The 24,464-nt window shown below is 37.0% G+C and overlaps 1 protein-coding gene across 30 annotated transcripts in view; it reads left to right on the top strand.

Annotated features, from left to right (window-relative positions):
* The window catches only part of ZNF385B (zinc finger protein 385B), a 385,687-nt gene that overhangs the window by 355,460 nt on the left and 5,763 nt on the right, over positions 1-24,464 (top strand). The gene's annotated exons all lie outside the window — the stretch shown is intronic.

Here is a 24,464-nt window from a genome sequence, read left to right as displayed (position 1 = left end):
TCTCTTCTGCTTCTCTTCTGCTCTTCAAATCCTTGTGGAATTTGAGGAGGAGACTTAAGAAGGCTTTCCTGTGGCTGCCCAGGGCCTTTGGAAAAGAGCAAATCCATTACTGTGAGAGGAAGTTTCAGAAAAGCCTAGTCAGACAGAGAGACAATGTAGGAAGGAACCATTATTGATTAGGTCCCGTAGATGCTGGTTCCAAAAGCTTGGCAGCCTGGAAGGTTATTTGGGTTAGTGAGCTAACCCAAATTTGGTTAATAAAGACTTTTTGTTCTTTGTATAACAGAATCACTAAATCATGTCGTGTGATCAACAGATAATAAATATTAGATTATTACATTGCACTTCTCCCCTTCTAAAGTTACAAAGCCTTTTTATGTATGTTATCTAATTAATCTTTAACCCAGATCTATCAGATATTACAGTCAAACATTATCTCCAGTTTACAAAATAGCAAACCCAGGCGAGGTCCACCTTGGGGCCGTTATTTGCTGGAGATTACTCAGTATTTGGAAGAACAGGATCTATCATTGCTTGACTTCCTGCTTGGTTTCATTTTCCACACAATATTGTTGCCTCTATGAAACAGAACTCTGTCAAAGGTTTTATTGCCTGAATTATACTCTTTACCTGCAGCAATACTCATAAGCAAAATGATGAAACAATGGAGGTTAGTGTCACTCCCTTCTTTCAGCTTATTTTGTGTCTTGAGCTAGTAGCACGGTTCCTAGGTACTGTAAATGTTCCAATGTTGCTATTGCGTGTGCTCACTGCTCCCCTTAAGTTATATTATTTTTTGGGAATTGGGTTTGCTCTAGGGAGAGTAGTAAAAGTAATGAGCAGAAGAAAGTGTTAAAAATGGAAATAGAGAAGTCTCAATGACAGAAGAATCAATAAAAGAATAGAAAGCAATTAGAGAAGGAAAGGTGTGGAAGAAGAGGAAAGGAAGTAGGAAAGAAAGTCAAAGATTAGGGGATAGACCTAAGGAAAGAGTGCTATGGAAAAAGAAAATCCAAATAAAGGGGCCTGGGTCACAATCATGACACGCCTTATACCTGCAAGGTGCCCAATGAGCTTATGTTAAAAGAAAGTTTAACAATTCAAGGCTTTTATTTCAACCCTCGAATGCTGGCGAATGCTCTGTGAAACAGAGAGACTTCCTGAGCAGCTGGGTTTGCCTAGTGAACAACAGGAACGCACCAGGGTCAAGTACAGCAGAGTCATAAACAAGGAAAGAGAACTGGGATCTGGAAGAACCCCAGGGGCTGAGAGTGGAGTGAGGGGGAGACAGATAACCACAGAATCTCTTCCTCAGGAGCTATGAGGCGGTCTTCAGTCCTGCACGCTCTGCTTCCTCTGCCACTTCCCTATCCACCCGCAGAGTACCTGTGGTCCAACAGTACTGGCCTCCCTTACCATGCCACTGTGCAGAATTGGACTAGATGTAATGGAAACCACCTATTATTTAGGGTTACCTCATTTTCCATGTTTCCTTACTCAAAAGTTGTATAAATTATTTGGTAATTCATTGGTTGGGTCATTCAAATTACTTTTTTGTTTCTCCATATTTTATATAAATGTTAATACTAATGAAATATTTTATTTGTTCTATTATCTCCACAAAAGCAATACCAAAGTTGTTGAAAGATGGCACTGTTTTAAAAATAAAGTGGGTTGTATTTGCTAAATAGATACATATTCTTTTGTCACCTTTAACTGAATGTTGGCTACTAAGCAAGAATTTCCACATATGTTTTGTAGAATTTTCAAGTTGGGAAATTAGAAGTTTTGCCCAGATGGGAAATCTGGTCTAAATAGTGTAATACATAACCTTTGTTAACTACCTTTCTAAATCCTTAAAAAGCTTCCACAGCTTTGTCAGAATCATAGATTTTTTTGGTAGCGGGTTCTTATTTCATTTAAAACCTGTCTTAGAAGAAAAGAAGACATGAAAACTTCATAAATGGTCTAGGTGAGATGTAGAGGGGTGGGGGAAGGAGGAAGAATGGTGACTGTGGCACTTAATTGGATGAAATCTTTGATTTCTGACAACATTGCCTCTGAGTCAGCCAAAAATTAGTAAAAGTCACAGTGAAAAGTCATGGTTGACTAGCAAATCTTAGGAGACTGAAATTCCCTAGCATTGGTCTTTTTCTTCTTAATGACGAGCTCCTGTCAAGTGGGCTTAGGCAGTATCTATGTGATTGTTAGTTATTTGAATGAAAAGTAAAAATGTTAGTTACTTGAGGTCTCAGCTGCCAGATTTCAGCTATCCAGGCATTCACAATATCTATAGAACTGATTAATTCAATTTCCATTTTCATGTTTCAGCATCAGTAACCTAGCAGTAGAATGTTGTTCAATGAAGGCGAATCATGAGGGAGAGGAAATAGCCAGTTGTTGAGGGAAGAAGCTTCTGGGAGAACAGATCCTGGAATTCCCTGAACATCAGTCAGAAAAGGGTGATTTCAGAGTATCTGACAAGGTGCATGAGACCCACAGATGACCTCTCTCTGCTCCTTGAGAATACAGAGTATTTCTTCTAAGAAGTGGCCTAACAATCTTCCAAGAGCTAGAAAAGCCTTTTTACCTGCTATTTTGGCACATGGGACAACCATTTTTTTCTCTTATGTTACGTCTGGAAACGTAATTTGCTTCATAGATTCTGGTATCTGGATCTGTGCAATACGAAGAGATTTGTCATAATGGAGCTATCAGATAAAAAATGCCAGGGTGTCATGGCAAGCTTTCTTTTTTTCTCAGGTCAGTAAACAAAATGAGTTTAAACTACAATAGCAAGAATTTCGTTGATTATAAAAATCTCTGACCACATGATTGGGAAAAAAAATAAATATGTTTCATTAAAGGCTGTTAAGTAAGAATAGCTGTCCCGTTTACTTTTGAGAAGTTGGGGTAGAATTAAATGTAAAATCCAGAGAAATGGCTTTTTGGTCTCCTAGGATCTATCCCAACTTTTAATGATGTATCAACGGGAGTTCAAAACATGGTAGGAGGGAGGAGAAATGTGCTTTGGGAGAATTGGGGTCAAAACACAGCAAGCATTAGGCAGCTTCAGGAAGATGGCTAGAACATATTGGACACTCTACCCAAATTTCTCCCTGGAGTTCAAGTGTCATAATGCCATATGACAGTACATTTCCCTGTGATAATATGGCCTATATATCAAATTGAATGCTCTTTTGTGACAGCATTTTACCCCTCATAACAGGTTCCAAAAACCGAGAGCCTTCGAAAAATCTTATTTCTTGAAAATAATAAAATATTGTGAGAATCAACCTAATGATAAAATATTGTGATAGTCAACCTAATGGTCCATATGTCTAGTCTTTAGCACGAGATGTTTTTTTAAAATTAATTAGATATTAAGATGGGGAAAAATACATTTCTAGTTCAAAGTATATAAAGCTATTTAGAGCTAAACAGCCTTTAATCAGTTGCTGTCTAAACAGATGAAACAGATGGAATGACTCAAAATGCTATAGATATATTTATAAATGCAATTAAGAGCAAAGATGATGGAACCAGCATATTCTGCTTGAAATACAACAATAGGAACACCTTAAATTTGTTCAGTTTATAAAATCCAGTCACATATATGTTTTTGTATGACCCTCTCAACAACCCTGTGACAGGGAGGGCTGAAATTAGTATCCATTTTTCATTCATTCATTCAACAAGCTTTATATCCATTTATTCACTCAACAAATATTTATTGTCTATACTAAATAGTATAGTATTAATGTATATTTTACCAGATACTAGGGTGCAATAATGAACAGAAAGACATTTTCTTGCCCTCAAAGAGCTTCCAAGCTAGTGTTGGTTTTTCTTTTCACTGTGTTGGATATTAGGGTTGCAAAGGAAATTAATATATAGTCATCACTTTCAAGCTGCTCCCAAAAATATGGTTACAATGAAGAACCCGAGTCTTGAAAAGGTTAAATGACTTGTGTAAGTTTGCACAACTCATACCCCAATAGCATCAGAGCAGGAGCTCAGGGCTTCTTGTTCCATGCATATTCCATTATTCCCATTACTTCTAAACTTCTCTGATTGGAGAAGTAAAAACAAGTATCCCAATGGGCAAAGTCAGAAATCACTAAACCACTGTTTTAAAGAATTAGTATTAGGACCATATATTACTTTTTAAATTGCTTGCTGACTATTGATATTTTTTAGTAGGAGCTATGGCAATGAAAGAGTCATTAAGGCTTTGTTTTATTGATAATCCTTAATTCCTCTGCAGTATGTTGTCTGTAGCATTTAACTGTAATAGAACAAAGCTTTAGAAGTTACAGATCTTTTCAAGGGCAAGTTTGAATGAAAACACTCATTTCAGGTAAATGACAAATGTTCTCAAAGCTCCAGCTTGACAATTGTCGACTTTACGTGTCTAGAGACAAATATACTTACTGAGATAGAGGTCACACTCGGAAGGGTATCGCCAATATGGCAGAAGCCTTGAACTGCCTCCAACAGAGCCCAGTTGGGTTGTCCTGAACACTGTCCATGTTTCCAGTAGAATTTTGAATCAGTCCATCTTAAAGATTTCCACTGGGGACAAGGGGATGGTTTTGTTTATCCTATACCAATGACCATACCATGGAGACTGTGAGAAGATAGTCTCAGAAAAAGATGTAAGAAGAAAGGAAATAAGATAGGCTACCTCAGAACAGCTCACTTTAGTTTTCAGCATGTTGCCTTTTGCATGGCGTCAATTCCTCAGGTGTGAATCCAGAGCAGTTATTAACTAGTAGATCAGTCTGATTTGCCTGGAAAGGCAGCACTGCATCTTTTTATAGTCACCCTGTTGCCTTATAAAAGTGCATTTTCAATTTTGTCAAAGAGTTTTTCTGCCAAGAATACAAATGGAGACCCTTGTCTCGTCATTTTTATGGGTTCCCCTGTGTGTTTCACAATTTTTATGTGTTGTTACAAATGGGGCCAAGTTTTGCAAATGACAACTTCTCATTTCCGCTGACTGCCGCAGGACTCCATCGATTAGCCAGCAAGGTCTTCCTAACTGCCTCTTCCCCCATTTCTGTCTCTAGCAACAGGACCTTGTGCTGTTGAGTAGAAGAAAATGATAGTTTTCCGCTTTAGCAGCATCTGTCATTTATAGGCAAGGGCCGTCATAAATTTGACATACATCTATCTAAATCCAGGAGGCTGAGATTTAGTGTCCCTCATAAAATAATAGATTAACCATATTTATGACAAACATCTTAAGCCTAAAATTCTTGGGTACAATCATGTAGAACATAAATTGAGTCCCATCTGTCTAAAGAAGCCATTATACTAAGGCTCATGTTTTCATGAAATGTACATATATTATTAAGACTTTCTAAGTCAATTTAAAAAATGAAACTACCTCCAACTTTGCCCATGCGCCTTGAATTTGACAACAGCATCCTGCCAGGCAAGGCTGAAGATTCTTATGTAGTTGTTTGTCATCCTCTGGAAACTAACGTCTGAAACTTTTGAGCATTTTCTGTCTCTTCGAAACAATACAGGGTATTTACTGTCAGGTTCTCCACTTCTAAAAGGTATTTCCTAGTGTTGTCCTAAGAAAGTGAACCAAAAGCTGAGATTGACATACGGAGGATCTGTTAACCTATGATTTACTAGGGATATGTTATAAACCATTTCAAAAAGCAAAACCTTGGCTATCTTCTTGTTAAGGCTTATATCACTATTAAAAACTTTCCTTGTCTTCAGACATATTCATTTTAACTGGCATTCATCTCTTTCGATTACATTTATTTACAACCTTCTGTACTGAAAAGATATTGGAGTATAAAAGGACTTTGTATGTACATTGAATAATTTTTAAATACACAACCATAAATGCTCATGAGATTTTAACAAAGGTTATTACTTACATTTTTATGACATGCCACTTATTTGCTTCAGGGAGAATTCTCTTACAGTGATATATTTTTCTGAAATGAGTGGATGATCAAATGGAACTACTCAGTAAATCTTTGTAGATTCTGTGGGCAGAGCACTGGTACCAGGCCCTCTGGGGGATTTTGAGCCCAATTCTCATGATGCTCATGGGCTATTGACACACCAATTTAGCTGTAGAGTACAAAGCTTAAAGTGTTCTTCATAGAAATACTTCTGAAGTATTTTCCTCTTTCCTGACTTCTTTCTTGAGAATTAGGTTCAATATCACGGACTCCAGGCATAGTATTATGTAGTAATGGTTTGGTGCTCTCATTTCTATAGACCAGCACTATCCAATGAAACACTCTAAAGTGATGAAAATGGTCTATAATCTGTGTTGACCAACATGAGTGCCACGAGCCACACATAGCTAGTCAGCACCTGAAATGTGGCTGTGCTACTGAGGAACGGAATATTTATTTTATTTAATTTTAAGTAGCCACACATGGCTACTCTATCGAACAGCACATCTATAGACTGCGGTACTCTTTGCTCTTTTGACTAGCAATGACTCCAGAGAAGGCATTAAATTCCCCGAACCTCCCTTTTCTCATCTGCAAAATGGAATAATGCCCTCCCTATGTCACAGCAGTGTTGTATGGATCAAATGAAATGATTGGGAAACAGCTTTGCAAAGTGTGAAGCATAATAAAAATGCCTATTATTGATGTTCTTACAGTGTTTTGGTTTTTTGTTTTTTGGTCCTCCTGGGGCATCTTATTTCAGCTGTCCCTTCTTGCTGCTGTCAGTGAGAGGTGACAGCTGCCCGTTGTGGTGGTCAGCTGTCCCATCTTCTATTATACTGCACCTAACATAGTATATTCTTGAATACCAGATCCAAGCTTATTAGACTTATATGCAAAAAATAATTTTTACAGTTTTACTAATAATAATTAATGTTTAACTGAATGATCATTATGTGCCTGGTACTAATATGCTAAACATTTTATATATACTATCTTATTTAATGATTATAACAATCATCTGATGGATACTAGAAAATGAGACCTAGAGAGGGAAATAATAGCTCAGAGTCATTCCGATAGAAAGGAATTTCAAGGCCAGAGTCTCACCCAGGCAGTACTTCAAGTTTACTACCATGATATGCTGCCTTTGGATGAAGGTTTATGGACTTTACTTCACATCCTTTTGAAGGCTGTTTGAGATTGTTTGTCACTAGGTCACACTTCAAGAAGTCTGACATCTCAGAAAGATGTGTTATTTCTTTCCCCACCCTATTTTACAATTGGTTTTGTTAAAAAAAAAAAAATCAAGTTTTGAGTGGCTTTGAATAAGGATATATTAACCAAGATATGATTCTTAAGTGCCATTTACCTACTTCGCATGTATATCTTAGTAAAAAGAGCATGAGCTTGAAGTCAGACAGCTTAGCTCCACCTCACACTGACCATATAACCTTGGCCAAGTCATGCTCACTGACTTTCTATATCCCCATCTATAAAATGGGAGGGCTAATAGCTACCTCCAGGGTTGTTGTAAGGACTAATGAACTAATAAATGGGCCTGGCTCGGTGCCTATCACCTAACAGACACTTAGTAAGTGATAGCCATAGAAAGCAATTGTTTGTTCAAAGAAACTTCCAGACCCTGTCGTTATCTTGACTTCTGCAATCATTTCATGCCAGGCTGCCGTGCAACAGTGGCCTGCACTTACATTCCTCTTTATGTGCCTGCTTTATTCCCTTGTCGTAATTATTTGGACTTGTGTTTTCATTCCAGGATACTAAGGCTTGATGGGCCTGACTCTCCCAGTGGGGCATTTAAAGATGGAAAGACCTTGTTGATCTTCCTCCATTTTTGTGTAGTGGAGGAAATGTCTTTCTACCCATTCTCCCACTAGTTAATGTACTTCATCCATTATGTCTCCTGCAGCTCCTGGTACTTCATCCTGCACATGGTAGTCATATGGTTAGCATATATTAAATTAATATCATTAAGTAGAAGTTAACAGGGGACGCTCTGGTGTATTCCCTAGAATGTGGTCAGGGTAAGAACATGCTGGTTAGCTCTTTTTCTTCTTAATCAATAAGGTGGATGCCCCACCTCACAGCTCAACCGTCTGCTCTATGTACAACTACAGAATCAAAAGAAGAGACAAACCATCCATTTGTTGAGGGAGAAAATTGGGTGTTACATGTGCAGAAGCAGCCGTCTGGAGCCAGCATGGCTCCTGAGATCAAAGGAGTCGGGAGGAGGGTGTAATCAGAATGAGAAACATGCCCCTGCCTGACAAGTCCCTGCTGGCATTTATGTCTGTAAATACAGAGAAATTTGTCAGCCCATATATTTTATTTCTAGCTTCTTGCAAAAAAATTTTCTTAGTGTACAGTTTTTTAGTATTTCTTGTGTACTATTAATTAGTTAGCCTCTAGAAAAGATGTGCTTTGTTTTCTTTCAGATATGAAATTACATAAATACTAGAATTTCTTGTCACAATAGAGATTACTTTATTCCTTGCTTTCAAAGATCTGAACTGCTGTCAGAATCTTATGATGATTTTTGCCTATTTAACTAGCATAATGGCCATATCTAAGTCAAAATAATTTGTCTTCCCTAGCACAATATCTTTGTTTTTAGTTATCTAATAACAAATAAAATCTTTTTATGCAATGTGGAAATTAATTAGTGTACTGCATTTTGAGTTTAGGCAAAGTTATTTGTTTTATTCTTTTTGACCAAAATTTTACCCAATCCTTTGACGAATCCATAAGACATAATGATTAATATCCAGTAAGTACTTTGAGAGTACTTTTTTTTAAGTATTTTGAAAGTCATTAGCAGATGTTCTGTTTATATTACTTATGGCATTTTAAATTGAGAGAAACTTTTGGAAAGCAATGTCACAGAATAAATCAAGAACCATAAAAATGTTCATTCCATTAGACCAGTTAATTCTTCTTCTTATAATTTATACCAAGGAAATAATCCTAAATGCAAAGCAAGAAAAATCAAATGTTATGCATGAAGATACCCATCATAGTATTATTTGTATTAATGAAAAATGGAAACCAGATGATCAGTACTAGGGAAATTATTTAAATAAAGTATTTGTACCCAATAGAATATTATGCAGCTTTAAAATAAATAAAAATAGCAACATGAAAAATGCATGTAATACGTTAAATCAAAACTTACAAAATGGTTTATTCATGCATTATATTTGCTTATATTTATTGAACCTCCACTGAATACCTGGCACCATGCTAGGCACTGGGTAAATGACAGTGAATCAGGCAGACTTGTGCCTTTTCCTCGTGAGAAAATGTCTGGAAGGGAAGATACTGAACAAGTGATGACAAGCCTGATGAGTGAAAAGCAAGGGCCACTGACCTAGTCTGGGAAGGAAGGAAAGGCCTAGGCAGGGGATTTAAGCTTTCTATGTCTGATGGGTGAGAAGAAGTTAGCCAGGCAAACAGCGGCCCCGGTTTGGGGGTAAAGGAGAAGAGTATTCTCATCAGAGGGACCAGTAGGTACCCCATAGACTTGAGATGTGAAAGACTACGCTATTTAAATAACTGAAGGAATGAAAAGACACTTGGGGACAAGGAAGGGAATTTAGGATGTTGGTAAGAAAGTGGTTGAAGTGATAGCTAAGGAGAGAAATGAAGGCAGAATGAAGTGATGAGCATCAACACGCAAATTCTTAACCTATATTTGTACATGGGTCCCTGTGAGTGACTAGTGAAGCCTGTTCTCAGAATAATGTTTTTAAATCATAAAATGAAATGTATAGTTTTACAAAGAAAACCAATTATATTGAAATTCCATTGTTAATTTTTTGTTGTGATATAGTGATATAGAAACAATGTGCTAAACAATATCTAGCAACAAGTCTAAGATCTACCACAATTTTGAAGTGGTAATGCGCATAAATGGTATTTCAGGCTTTCCATGAAAACTGTAATGTCTGATGAAAATATCTGACTTCCATTGTAACAAAGTTACAGATCCTGCTAAGACTGCTCTAGTTTGTTGCCTTCCTTTATAAATTTAAGGAAATGCCAAATTTCAAGTAGAGATAAATGAAAATAAAGATACATTTTTTGCCATCCAAGTTCATGGATCCCGTGAACTCACGGGCCCCTTGGAAGTCCACAGACCCCAGATTAAAAACTCTTGTTTGCTATGATAGGGTTATGGTTGCTTTTTGCTTTTTTCCTCTACTCTCCACACGCTACGTTATTTGCATTATAACCTCTTCTAATGACTTGGTGTGGTTTATACATCTCGGGGCACAGGTAGGATGGGAAAGAAACAGCCATTTGTTTTGCATTACAGTTGGGAGATTCACAGTCCGTACTGCAATGTCATGTCTCTTCTTTGCTCAGTTCTCTTATGGTCACAGTCATAAGCTCCCATGTTGCAACATTCCTAAGGGACCCAGCATGACGAGGAAGCCAGACAAACCCCTTTGGAGGCCCAGGACTCTTGGATTAGTATCACTTTTTAAAGGAGACTTTCTATGGTCAACAGACTTTCTCCTGCAATCTGTAGGTCTTAAATATAAAGCTGGCTTTGACACCTTTGTAATAAAGCAGCAGATTGAATTTAGGCACAAATGCTAGACTCAAAATATGAAAGTATGATTGGCTTCTAGCGTATATTTTTAAAGGATTGATAGCTTTCTTAGGCCTGGGCAGTCCAGCCCCTGAAGGTTTCCATAGTCTCCTTAGGGCAGGCAGGACCCAGCTGGGTCCGTAAAGAGAGAGAGAGCCTATACGTGTCTCACTGGAGCAGCTGGAGCCAATAAGCTTGTTTGCTGACAGTAGTATCTTTTTGCATTTTCTCTATTAAATAAAGATACATTTTTTAGATGAAGAAAGACTCAGTTTCCCCAATATCTCTCAGGCTAACCTTTCTATTATGAGTGTGTGCCTCTCCCTGAGTAGAGCATCATTAACCCTAACCTCTGCATCTAGAGAAGAAGGAGGTGGGAGGAACAACTTCAAACGTTTTCCTTGCACCTTATGAATCATGTTTCCTCTGTAAAGGGCTATTCATTTAGAAGAGAAAGAATCTGCTCCTTATTCCGCCTAGAAAATCAGTTTTTAATTTTATTCCTGCTTTTTGAATTGTTACTGGACCTACTCCCTGAGGGACTTGATTTGAGTGACATGAGTTACTTATTCTATTTTCCATAATAAAGCTGCCTCAGAAATAGCTGTTTCACATCTCTCGGTGACAAATTGGAAAAGGGGCAATTTTTCAACCTGAAAAAGTTGAAATATGATTTGTCTATTGTATAAGTCAAATGGCTGGAAAACTACACAAAATAGGAAAAAGCTGTTCATTAGATTCAAACTCTAGCAAACAAGCCCTCTTTTGTGCTCTCTTAGAAAAGTGGCAAGTTGACTAGTGTCAGTGCCAGCTCCTCGAGACAGAATGTAGGCTGCCAGCTTTCAACAGGGTGATATTTGGAGATGCCACAGTTTTATCTGAATGTGAGATTGACAGCTTCTGCTCCCCAATAAAGTGGCACGAGGGACAACAGGTCAGTTGTCGTGTGGTGCTCAGACAAGGAGGGCAATGACTGTCATTTCATTGGACTACAAAATCACTGTAGGGTTTAGCCCAATGGCCAGACTCCGATTGACGTAGGCTTTCAAATGGAAAGAGCAGGGATGTCCTAAGTCAGGGGATTTCTGTAGCCTGGCAGGAAATTACAGTACAGGAACTGTTTTAACCTTTCAAAATTAGTCGCCTGACTTTCATGGGTTCTAAGTTACTTAACATAAATCAGCTTTTTTGTTTTTTTAAGGTAAAACAATGATTCAGTGAAGAGTCACTTTAATTTATAGACAATTTTTCCGGCTTCCAGGATTAGTCTAAAGGCCAAGATATGAAAATTAGACATAAACACACTTAATTAGGAATCAGCAAGCTTCACAGTGATCAACAGTTCTGGAGGAGAGAGGATTTCTGGAATTTAGCTGGAGGCATGGTAACATGGCATTGGATGTGAAGGGCCCGCCAGCATCAGACTGGCACAATGTATGATATTTTAGTGCTCTGAGAATTTCACAAACTGGCTTTAATTTCTGTGTCTTCCCTTGGCTACTTGATGTTTCCAGGCTTGTCACTTAAGTACTCTGTTTTGTTTTTCACATCTGCAAAATAGCATAAACTATATAGAGCTCTTTCAGTTTCCAAACATGGCCCAGCAGTTCACCCTTAAGTGGGGCATTGAGATCAGACATTTTCCAACAAGAAGTCCTATGACTAATAAAGTAAGTCAGCTGATGAGTAGTTGTTGTGAGATAAACTAGCCCATACTATGCTATGCTGGGTAACCCTTGGGAACACTTGGAATCAGATCTAGTTGAAAGGAAGCGTCTAGTTGAAGGAAGCCTAAATGGGTGTCCTGGGTACTGGATGTACCCAGTGTACTGGGACAGTCTCCAGCCACCTAGTGTAAAGGTTATGTGCCTTGGGGTTTAGGTTGGTCATGAGTGGTATCATCACTTAAGACACAAAGCCTGCATAATGACACCTTCAGTGATGGACATCTCTTACCCAAAATGATGGGGGAAATTAAATAATGTCAAAAAACATAGTGCTTGGAATTTCTTAAAGGGCATCATTGCACAAATATATCAACCATGCAATTGTTGATAACGCAGATGGATATAGTATGATGTAATTTGTTACCGACTGCTTACAACATTGCCAGGATGGGTCTTTGGGATACAAGCCTGTGATGAATCTCCCAACAGGACAGCTATAGTTTCACGAGAAAACTTGCCAGAGAACAGGACAGCAGTTTAGTTGCAAAGAGGACTGGCTATACTCTGGTGACATTTTGTTTCCATGTGTACTTTAGAATTTTTAGCAGCGGTACGTGCTTATTGTTTATATGTAAGTTTGTGTGGGATTTTTAATAAAGGAGATAAAGAAATCCACAGATTTGTTCATTTTATCAAACATCAAAATGTTGGACCTGGCACAAAGGAAAGTGTTTGTTATTATGACTGTCCTAGTACATCTCAAGGAGATTCAGTCTTAAGAGCATTGTTTCAGTCTCAAATTACATTAATTTATTGCTCAAATATATCTCTGGCAACAATGATAAAAGTATTTTACATAATCAACAGCTGAAATGTATTTGTCTGTTCTATCTATATTTATTTCACTAGTTATGATTCAGTTATTAACAGTGAATTTTTCTTGTATTTTTATTTGTGAGGCTAGAAAACACTGCATTGAATTGAGCATTCCTTATTTCAACAAATTTATTGCCCACTTACAGTTTTCTGTACACTGGGTACAAAGGTAAATTAAGACATTATTCCAGAACTCAAGAATCTCTTTCCTGGTAATAATTTTAAGTGCAAAAAAATTATTATAGTCAATGTAAGATCATAATATAATTATATTGAAAGGACTATGAGCACATAAAGAGAGAAGGCAGGAGAAGGTGGGTTCAGAGACTCAAAGTAGCAAGATCTGTAAACAAGTTTTATGGTAATCCAGAGGGAATAGATGAGGGCCAAAATGAGGCCATGGCACATAGTAGATGCTGATGAATGTCTGCTGGATCGGAGGGTGAATAAGGCTGATGGAAGAGATATTTAGAAGATAGTGTCAATAAACTTTGGTCATTCATTAAATGTAGAAGATGAGAGGGAAGAATTTAAGAATCATTATTGGCAGTTCCAACATACAAGTGATAATGTCATTAATTGATATGGGGACCACTTGGAGAGGCCCTTGTTTGAAGCAGCTCACCCATTTGATATCAGGAATGTTGAGTTTGAAATATCCATGAAACATCTAGAAATAGATATCCCATAGACTGTTATGGAAAAAAGGGTCGGGAACTTATGGTGAAGGCAGTGATTTCACCTGTGGATTTAGGAATTTATGTCAATGAAGTGGAAGAAGTCACTGGAGTAAATTAGATCATATAATGCCCAAGAAGAGGATAAGAATGTGACCTTGAGGAATGCCAACACTTGGGGGCAGGCAGAAGAATGGGAGCTGGTGAAGGGGGCCTAGCTGTTGTCGAGGGTGAAGGAGGACCAGGCAAAGACAGTGTTGTGGACTGGCATTTCCAGAAGGAATTTGTGCCCAATGCAAGAGAAGGTTGAAGAGAGACCATTGGCTTTTGCAGGAGGGTAAAGATGGACAGGAAGAGAGGAAGTGGAAAGAGCCACTTCACACAACCACTTCGAGTTCATCACCATAGAGAAGGTGGGTGGAAAGTTCCAGGAGCAAACCAAATTGGAGAATGACTTTTGGAACATGTAAGTTTCAGCATTTTGTAAACATATAGAACCCAGTGCAAAGAAAGTAGTTGAAGCTATAGGAAAGAGAGAAGAGATTTAAAAGATAGAGAGTCTGGGAGGAAGCATATACCTTTTCCTCAGAGAAGTAAAGAAAATAGGTGCTGATAGAAGAAATTGTAACATCAGGGGTAAACTCATCCAGCATTGCTATTTCTCTAAGAAATAGGAGAGCAGACATTTGCTCATGAGAGGTTTGCAGTATTGGTAGGGATCTTAAGAAGAAGGATAAAGATTCCATTGGGAAGTTGACTGACTAGTTATTCCTCTTATAGAATCACTTTTTTCCCATTTGTTTGTCTGTTTTATTGACCTGTTTTCCACGTATATGACTTGTCACTATATATGTTCCTAATTTAAGCAAATCTAATCTATAAGATTACAGAATTTTAAAATGAATGTGTTTACTGCATTGCCAAGGGAGTTCTGCTTTCAAAAAAAAATCTTTAAATAGTGCATTCAAATTATTCCAAGATTTTCCAAGCTCTTTTTGTACCTCATCTTTCTAATAAATAAAGGGAGGCAAACTGACTGTTGTATCTGATCGATATCTGCAACGTTAGTCTTAAACCTGTTCATTTAGACACGTGTAGTCCTGTCAGACTACAAGTGAATACCACCGATACAGTGATGATGCTCAAGCATCTGTATATCTCTTACTAGATTTTGTTTTGCAAAGAGCTCCAAGGTGCCCAATTGGCTTGTTCGTCTTGCAGCTTGCATGCTGCTTTTTCTTTTGCAAACCCATTAACTACCTTAATGGAATTCTACTTTAAACTTTAAAATATCTGTCATCAGTTGGTGGTTTCTATCACTTGTCCTATGTCAAATGTGTAGATAAGGAGAGGACAAATGAGGCAAGGCTTGAGAAGTCTTCTACAACACACCAAGGGACATACATACAGCTTCGCAGTGTATTTTCATCTGCTGCAGAGCCCCACAGGCCTCTCAGCTTCATTTCTCACAAGAATGCATAACTGGTAAGGAAGTAGGTACTCTGACTGACACTCATTAATTTCTCATTATTCAGAAAATGGGAAGATAAAGAGAAGAGAATGATTTCAGAATTCCTTATCGAAGTAAGCTAACTTGGTTTAATGAGTGCTAAGCAGTAATATGGGCATTGCTTTGTTTTTCAGAAGAATAATGAGATGTTGGACAAGGTGCTTGTGAATACAGGAAAGAATATGACCCACAGTCCTTTCACTGCATGCCTCTGTTGCTTAATTCTTTTTAGTACAATATTAAGTATAAAAAGGAAAATTTAATTGTAAAAAGTGACAAGCAGTATCCTTCGCTGACCTCAAAAAGCACAAAGTATGATTCTGTTGAAATTGTGGCCTTGCTTTCCCGAGCACTTTTCTCAAGTTTTGGGGCTCCTTCACTGTTCTGGAAGGATTGTCTTGGAAAGACATTGGTAGATATCAACGGGCAGGGCTTATGGTTTTTCAACGATTCTTTTTGACAAATGGCAAATGACTACACAATAAGCAGAGAACCTGTTACATTTTCATTGAAAGAAAAATACACACATTAAAACTCTATCTGAAATTTTGGTCTTTTAAAATCATGATAAAAAATAATATGCAAATAGATGAATAATATTGGCCCCCCAAATTAAGATTATTGCTTTAGGGCATGGGGTATGAGCTGGAGTTGTCCAATTGTGGTGATTTTCTTATGAAGACTGGACCACTATTTTTTTTAGTCCTTGGTGACAAATGGCATGGATTTAAATATCCACAGCCCCTGAATAAGGAACAGATCCCATGACCTTGATCTCATTAACATTGACTGTGTGTTGCTTGAGCATAGGCCCCAGAACTATTAACTTTTTGTTGTGTCTTCCACCTGAAGCCCTTGCCTTTCCTCTACAATCTTCTTCGTTCTTAAAGCTCAATGAGAAAATGGTAGTATTTTGCACATGTATGATTAAGGTACCAATCACCTAAGTCACTTGCTTGAGATTAATCAGTGAGGGATGGAACTAGGAATAACCAAGTTTTCCTGGCAGAGAGACCAGGAAGTTTGGCTAGCATCCTAAATACCATTATCTCTAATCCCAGTAAATGGCATTACCCACCATTCACCGAGTGTTCATGCCAAAACTGTAGTAGTGATCCTTGATTCCTCTGTTTCTCCAATATCCCACACCTAATCAATCAATAAGGCTAGTCATTTGTACCTACAAATATATTCAGAAAGTACTGCTCAATTCTCTATTAACCATCCTGGCCCAAGCAAGTGTCAGCTCTTGTGGACAACTACAGTAGTCTCCTAACTGATCTCCTCGTGTTTATCCTTTCACAGTCGATTCTGCACATAGCAGGCAAACGATCTGATGAAAACATGGCTCAGATCACCTCTCTCCCCTGCTCAGTAGCCACACTTAGATTACATCCAAATTTCTCTCATGCTCTACCAGACTGTACGTGATCTGGCCCCTCGTCAGCTCCTCCACCACTCAGCCATCATTCACCCCCTCTTCCCTCACCTTCTTCATCTTGTTTCACTACAAGGTTTTTGTCCTTGCTATTCTTTCTTCCTGGAATGCTCTTCTTCCCAGAATTCCTACCATTTCATTCAGTGTCTGTCAAACATCACCTCTTTAGACAGGCTTGAACTGACTCTGTTACCGTGCCCTGCCTTATTTTTCTTCTTAGCACACTTATTACTAAGAGAATATATATATATGTGTAATATAATATATATGTATATATATATACAGATACTTTATATGCTCATATAGAAAATATTTTATCTATCACATATATATTTCTTATATTACATATATATTTTATAAATACATATATAAGCATACGTGTGTGTGTGTGTTTATACACATGCATGCTTTTCTGTCTCCCCCAGTAGATAATTAATTTCATTGAGTCAAAGATTTGGTCTTTTTCACCTCTAACTTTAGTTCCTAAAATAGTGTATATCACATAATAAGTACTCAATAATTATTTGTTGGCTTTGTTGGACTGATGGATGGTTATTTGCTTAGGATATGTTCCTAGAGGGGACTTACTTGGTGAAACGGTATGAACTGCATATACGTTTCAGGATGGTTATACTATTTTACACCCCCACCAAGCAGTATATATGGGTATTATATCTTATTTTCCCCTCCCTTACTGTAATTTTTAAATCTTTGCCATTTCTCAGAGGCAGGAAATGATACCTCTTAGTAGTTTTAATTTGTACAACTTGATAAATCAAGATACATGTTATCAAAAGCAACAATGCAAGGAAATCTTTACTTCATATAGGGAATCAGAGACCTTCTTTGGGTGTTCATTAATCCTGCTGAGAAATTAGCCAGGAAGTGAAAACTCAGGGATAATGACACCTATGTAAATTTTTGCTTGAAATGGACTTTTTAAAGGCTGTTGTCATTTGCTTTCCTAAGTTACATGCAATGTCGAAACCTTTGAAGAAACTATTAAAACACTTACCTGGTTCTCAGCAAGTTTTTCCTATAATGTGCTATTCTTTGTATGGCATCATTTAACTAAGTACAAAGATACTACCATCCACTTACCTTTATTCAACAGTGTCAGGCCTTCAAGAAGATATTACTGAGATTGAGCATTTTTAGTCTATTCTCCCTCAAAGCAGAAGAGCAGTAAGAGGCACTTGCTCAGGATTCAGAAGCCTGTATTTGAATCCATGCTTTCCCACTTATTAATTGAATGACTATGGGCAAGTTACTTAACCTATCTAAGCCTTGGTTGTTTTTTTCTTTTTAAACAATTGTAGTTATCATAAGACAACATTTAGAGAGAGGAAAGCATGCCACCACCTGGGAGATGCTTTGTCATACATATATCTGACAAAGAACTCTCATTTGGACTATATAAATAATTCCTATAAGTTGATAAGAAAAAAGCTGAGAATCCAGTTTAAACAAAAAAGGAAAACATTTGACCAAGCACTTCACAAAAGAAGATACACAATTAGCCCATAAAAATATGCAAAAGTATTCAATATCATTAGTTATTAGAGAAATACAAATTAAAACCACAATAAGATACCACCACAACTCCACTGGAATGGCTAAAACCAAATGGACTGATAATACTGATCCCATGTGTTAGAGAGGATGTGGAACGATTGGAATTCTCATACATTGCTGACAGGAAAATAAATCAGTACAACCATTTTGGAAAACTGTCTTCAGAATCTACTAAAAAGATAGATAGATAGCTCTTTAAAGCCCAGCAATTCCATTCCCATGTATATATATTTAATATAAATGAGTATTTATGTCTACCAAAAACACGTATAAGAATGGCTATAGTAGCATTATTCAAAATAGCCAAAAACTGAAAACATTCTAAATGTTCATCAATAGTAAAAGAAGTAAATTGTGGCACAGTCATACAATGGAATACTACCCAGCTGTGAGAAAAAAAACAAACTTCTTCTATGTGCGACAACATGGATGAATCTCATAGACATAATGTTGAGTGAGAGAAGGCAGAAACGAAAGAATACATATTGTCTGATTCTACTTATATGGAATTCAAAAATAAGCAAAACTGATCTAAGTTGATAGAGATGAGAACGGTGGTTACCTTTGTGGGGAGAGGGAGTATCAACTGATTGGGGGTTCAAGGGAGCCTTCTGGGGCGGAGGAAACATTCCGTATCTTTATATCTTATATATCAATATCTTACATTTTCTATATATATTATCTTGTGTTTACATAGATGTATACATATGTATAAATTTGTTAAATTTTATGTGCCTTACAGTATATCTTATACCTCAATCAAAAAGAAATTAAAAGATACAGATAGTAACAGTATCTACCTCATTAGAGTGTATGAAAAATAAATGAGATAATGAATGTAAGTTCTTAAGATACTGCTTGGTTTATAGCGAGTAGTCAATTAGTGTCAGCTATAGATTTGTGATTATGATTGTTACTTTTACTATCACCGGAAGATCTAACTGCCGAGAGCAGCCATTAGGCCAATTTTTTTGCTCTGCATAGAAGCAAACTTCCCTAAATAGTAATTCTGCATTCAGCTTCTAAGAATCATGCTCCAAACAACTTAACATTACTAGTTATGCATAAAAGGAAGCTTGTTATTATAGTAAAGTTTACTTCCTGGTGAGTGTAAAATTTTTTAACTCCCAAAAATGCACTAGTTCCCTTTCAGAATTAAGAATTTTTTTAAATTACTTTGAAGCACAAATCATCATTAATCTCATGAAAAGATATTCAACTCCTTTAATATTAAAAGAAATGCAAATCAAATTAACAATGATATATTGTATTTCGCCTGTTGGATTGGCAAAAACAATGGATGATTAGGCTGGTAAAGGTACAGGGAAGCCGGCAGTCTCTTACAAAGCTCTAAGGGTACTAATTTGTATAACTACCTAGAGGACAATTTGCCATTGTGCATCACAAGCTCAAAAACGTACAGGCTCTTTGTCTCAGCAATTCCTCTTTAGGAAAAGTGGAGGTCCTAAGGAAATTATCAGACAAGTATACAGAGATGTCTATGCACAATGCTGTTTATATATCTGGTCTATTGAATACATATATGAATTCAGTGGAGTACAAACATGATTGCCTATATATTCTGTTGAATCTCCCTTTCTCACTCCTCAAAGACATTGTCAGATGTCAAAATGTCTGGTCTTATTTGAAATTTTAGGCTCTTATCCAGTTGAACACATCCTTCCTCCTGGCTCAGGTTGGATTATGGGAAGGGACATAGTCTACTCTTTTTTCTTTCCCATCATATCATTTCTGATTCTTGCCCTTTCCAATTGTCAGGGGTAGAAGGAATTAGAGGGGGGGAGGAAAAGCAAATATTTTTGTACTTAACACAGTCATTGATGCCCTCTGAATAGCAGGTGTCCAAATGCTTCTTGAGGACCATGTGCAAGGTCTTCATGTGGTGCTTCTAATCCTTCCCCAGCCCCCGCCACCAGAGGTCCATTCCTCAGCCTCTTGCTGCCAGGGTCCTGGTGATCAACCTTCTTGTGTTGGTACTAACAACATGGCTCAAGCCTGGCCACCTTTCAAGATGTCCTATTGACCCAAAGAAAACGCATTCAATCTTGACATGCCAAATTGAGACTGCAGGTTCTTCTACTTCTGGCCCTTTCTTGGTCCAGTCCAATCTCTCTCTAACCTTCCCTCCTCTTACTTGGTCTAGTATGAGGGGCAGATCACTAACATCAGAAGTTGTCTGACTGGAGAATGAAATACCTGTATCCCGTCCTATCTGCACTTCTAGCTTTCCTTGTTGAGCTGGATTCAGAAGCTCCCAACCAGGCCAGAAGCTCATGCCAATGAGTCTTCCCATCTTTATATAGTTCAGGCATGTGGGTATAGCATGTTGCTAGCAGGGTAAATTCAACTCCCTCTTATAAATGCTACAGATATGTGTCTGGGGGTTCCTTGGGGACCTCCTCTAAGATGCTGAATTCAGTGGAGTACAAACATGATTGATGAACATTGCTGAGATACTTCTGACAATTGCTTTCAGTTTTAGGTCATGTCCTTCTTTCTGAAGCAACAGAAGGTCCCATTCAATATTTTTTTAACCTTTGTAAATGTGCAAACCAGGAATAACCCAAATGTCAAAAGAAGAGAAGTTGAATAAATTATACTATCCATATAAGTAAATATCATTTAGTGTTATAAATCATGATCCAATTCTACATTTATCGACACAGAAAGATTTTCTTGATTTATTGCTAAGTGAGAAATGTTAGTTATAGGATAATATGTTTCTGTCTACTCATATTTACTATTGTATAAAAACTGGTTTGGAGTAATAGATATCAAAACAGAATCATTCTAAGTCAAGGGTCGGCAAACTATTACCTGTGGGCGAAATCTAGCCTGTTGCCTGTTTTTGTAATGAAGTTTTATTGAATCACAGCCAGGCTGGTGGCTGCTTTCCTGCTATAACAGCAAAGTTTAGTGGTTGCAACAGAGACAGAATGGCTTGCAAAGCCTAATATATGTACCATCTGGTACTTTACAGAAAAAGTTTGCCCACATTTATTTTAGGTAATGGACTCATGGGTAATTTTAATTTTTAAAAAATTTTTATCTGAGTTTATTTTCTACATTGAGCATTAATTTATTGTGCAAAATACATATCTGTTATTAAACCATTGAAACTTAGGTTAGAAAAACTTACTATTTGAGGGCCGGTCCCGTGTTGTGATTGTTAAGTTTGGTGTGCTCTGCTTTGGCGGCCCAGGTTTGCAGGTTCAGATCCTGGGCGTGGATGTACACCATTTGTCAGCCATGTTGTGGTGGCGACCCACATATAAAGTGGAGGAAGATTGGCACAGATGTTAGCTCAGGGCTAATCTTCCTCAAGCAAAAAAAGAGGAGGATTGACAATGGATGTTAGCTCAAGGTAAATCTTCCTCACAAAAAAAAAAGAAAAAAGAAAATCTTACTATATTAATTACATTAAACTCAAGTTTTAAGTGGAATCAGAAAAATTTGATTATAGTTTCCAAAGTTCTACTTCAAAATATAAGAACTACAATGTGGAATATTAATTGCATTTAAAAGTAAGACCTATATCTAGACATGGCTCTTTTAGTTACCAACAGGATTAGTTTCTGAAAACTACTATCAGAACTTCTGGCATGTTCTTTTCATCTTCTGGGTTAGCATATTAGTCCTCTGAGGCTGTGTTTGAGTAATATAGTGCTAAGTTTGATAAATAGGTGGGTTAATTTGAGTAAAGTTTTTGGAGTAAAAAATAAAGGTGATAACTGAATATTGAAGACTGATTTCCTTCACATGTTATATATGAGATATGAAAACATTTCCAAAAAGAGAGGTTTTCAGAATGTTTAGAGCTTTAGAAAATAAGTGAATCAATACGGAACCTCCCAAGAAGGCTGCTTTGAAGAACTAAATTCACTTGGATGCATAAATTATGAATATTTATTACAAAGGGCAATTCTGATGTAGCTAAGTAAATTTTGCTTCAAAATCCTGTAGGGTAAAGCCTTAAAAAAGGTGTGTGAATAATCAGGAAATAATTAAGACAGTCAGAAGACCGGCTAATTAACATTAGGTGAGGGAATACTTGAAAATGGAATTTGTATTAACCAGAAGTTCCAGATGACATGCATCTTTATTAAAAGAAACAGAAGTAAACAGTACATTAATTAAACTTTCAAATACACAAAATAAGGAGGCTTTAAAAATGCCAGTAATGAAGGCGAAATAATATAATGGATTTGGATGAAAATATCAAGCAATTAAAATGAGATATAATAAAATAAGGCTTTGAAGCTTATAAATTTACACATCCAGAAAGGATGCCACAATTTAAATATATTACTGCATCAGTGAATTTCCTGCTTTTAGGATCTGTCTTATTGACTAGCTAGTATTAATCCAATGGAACAATTCTCTGAATATTTCCAGAGTCAAAATATATCCCTAATATCCTCAAAGATTAAGACTCTGGCTTATCTAGGGATAAAAACTAACTAAATATTAGTCATGTAAATGTTAAACACACCATACCTCTTAGTATTTTTTAAAAGGGAAATGGCTACCCTTCCTATCTATTTTAATAGTTTTAAGATATCCTCTGCCTTTTGACTCAATCCACCTTTACAATTATATCTCCCATTACATCTAAATCTGACCTTCAAAACTCAGCCTAAACACCATTTCCTTTATGAAAAAGTCTCTTTCTTCCTAGCTAGAAGCAATCCTTTCCTGCTGTACGCTCTCATGCCTCTTACCAGTTTCTATCATAAACTGGAGATCTCTGAATGACTGTCTCATTTCCCCTGCTAAACTGTTACTTTCTTAAACTCTAAACCTACTCTATTTACTATTCTCTTCAATGTCTAGCACATTGTCAGCAATTAGCATATTGTTAATATGCATTTGTTAATGAATAAATAATCTTTTGAAAATGAGATATGAAAAGGAAATCTGTTTAATTTTTCTTAAAGAAATAGGGATATAGAGAAAAAGATGTAATTTCCTCCATCTTTTCAATGTAACCCAAATCAGATGATTGTTGAGTATGAAAGATATTTTCACTTAAGGCAAATATGCTTTAAAACTAAACAGTAATTGTAAAACAAAGCAACAGCTTTTTCACAGCTTCAGGTGACTATTGTACGCCTGTTATACTGTTAATGCCATATGAAGTCCTCCCTTTGTGCAGGAAGATTATCGCACCACACAGTGAACGGTTAGAGAAAAGATCATGTTCATTTATGCTACCCACTAATCTGTGGAACATTATTTAATTTTGATGAGCCTCAGTTTTCTCATCTTTAAGACAAGAATAATCATTTTGGATCTTACCTATTTCACAGGTTTGTTGTGAGAGATAGTAAGACAATGTAAGTGACAGCATTTTGTAAATTATAAAGTTCTGTGTACATGTAAGAGTGTATGAGGGAGATCAATATAAGGGACATTAAAATAGTAACATGAAAACATGAGAGAATGAATGAGTAAATGACTAAAACAGGTGAGATTATTTAGGCCAAATTTATATGAAATATCTTATGAAATGCTTGAAGCAAGGAAAGATTTTGCTGTGCAATAAGTTTCCATCACAAGAAACTGAGTAATTTCATAGGGGCAAATGTTAAGGTTACTGAATTATTTTGCTGCTTTGTGAGTTCTATAAAATTGCAAATTCAGAGAGACCCTTAGATGAGAGAGTTCCAGACCTGAAATAATCTTCAATCTAATTTACTTACCATGGCCACTTAGGAAGAATGATTTTCTTTCCTTCTCTCATACTATTGAGGTCAGTTTGGTAAAAGCCTAAGATCTTTTCCGTCATATTTCATGTCATCCTGAAGTTTTAATAAAGCTGCTGAAGAGGAAGTTTAGATTGTGGAACCCAAAGATAAAAAGGGATCTGAGCATTCATTTATTCCAAACACCACCAAGACCTGAATTCATCTATAGAATCCCTGCTATGCCTAGTTTTGAGCTGGATGGATCCAATGCAGGAAAAGGGATGGAAATCAACTGCTGATCCCTAAATCAATTAAGTAGAAATATGATCTCCTGTCATTTTTGATGTGTGTGAAAGTTGTAGTTGGCCCCATGTGAGGAACAGACAGACACTACCATGTTGCTCTTCCCCTAGTCACGCCTTCCCTCTTGGTCACCTAGGCCAAGGTACACAGTTCCAAATTAGC

Source organism: Equus przewalskii, chromosome 17 (genome assembly GCF_037783145.1).
Source record: "Equus przewalskii isolate Varuska chromosome 17, EquPr2, whole genome shotgun sequence".
Lineage (NCBI taxonomy): Eukaryota > Metazoa > Chordata > Mammalia > Perissodactyla > Equidae > Equus > Equus przewalskii.
Note: the sequence above shows the minus strand (reverse complement) of the source record. Positions and strands in the feature narration are given on the sequence as shown.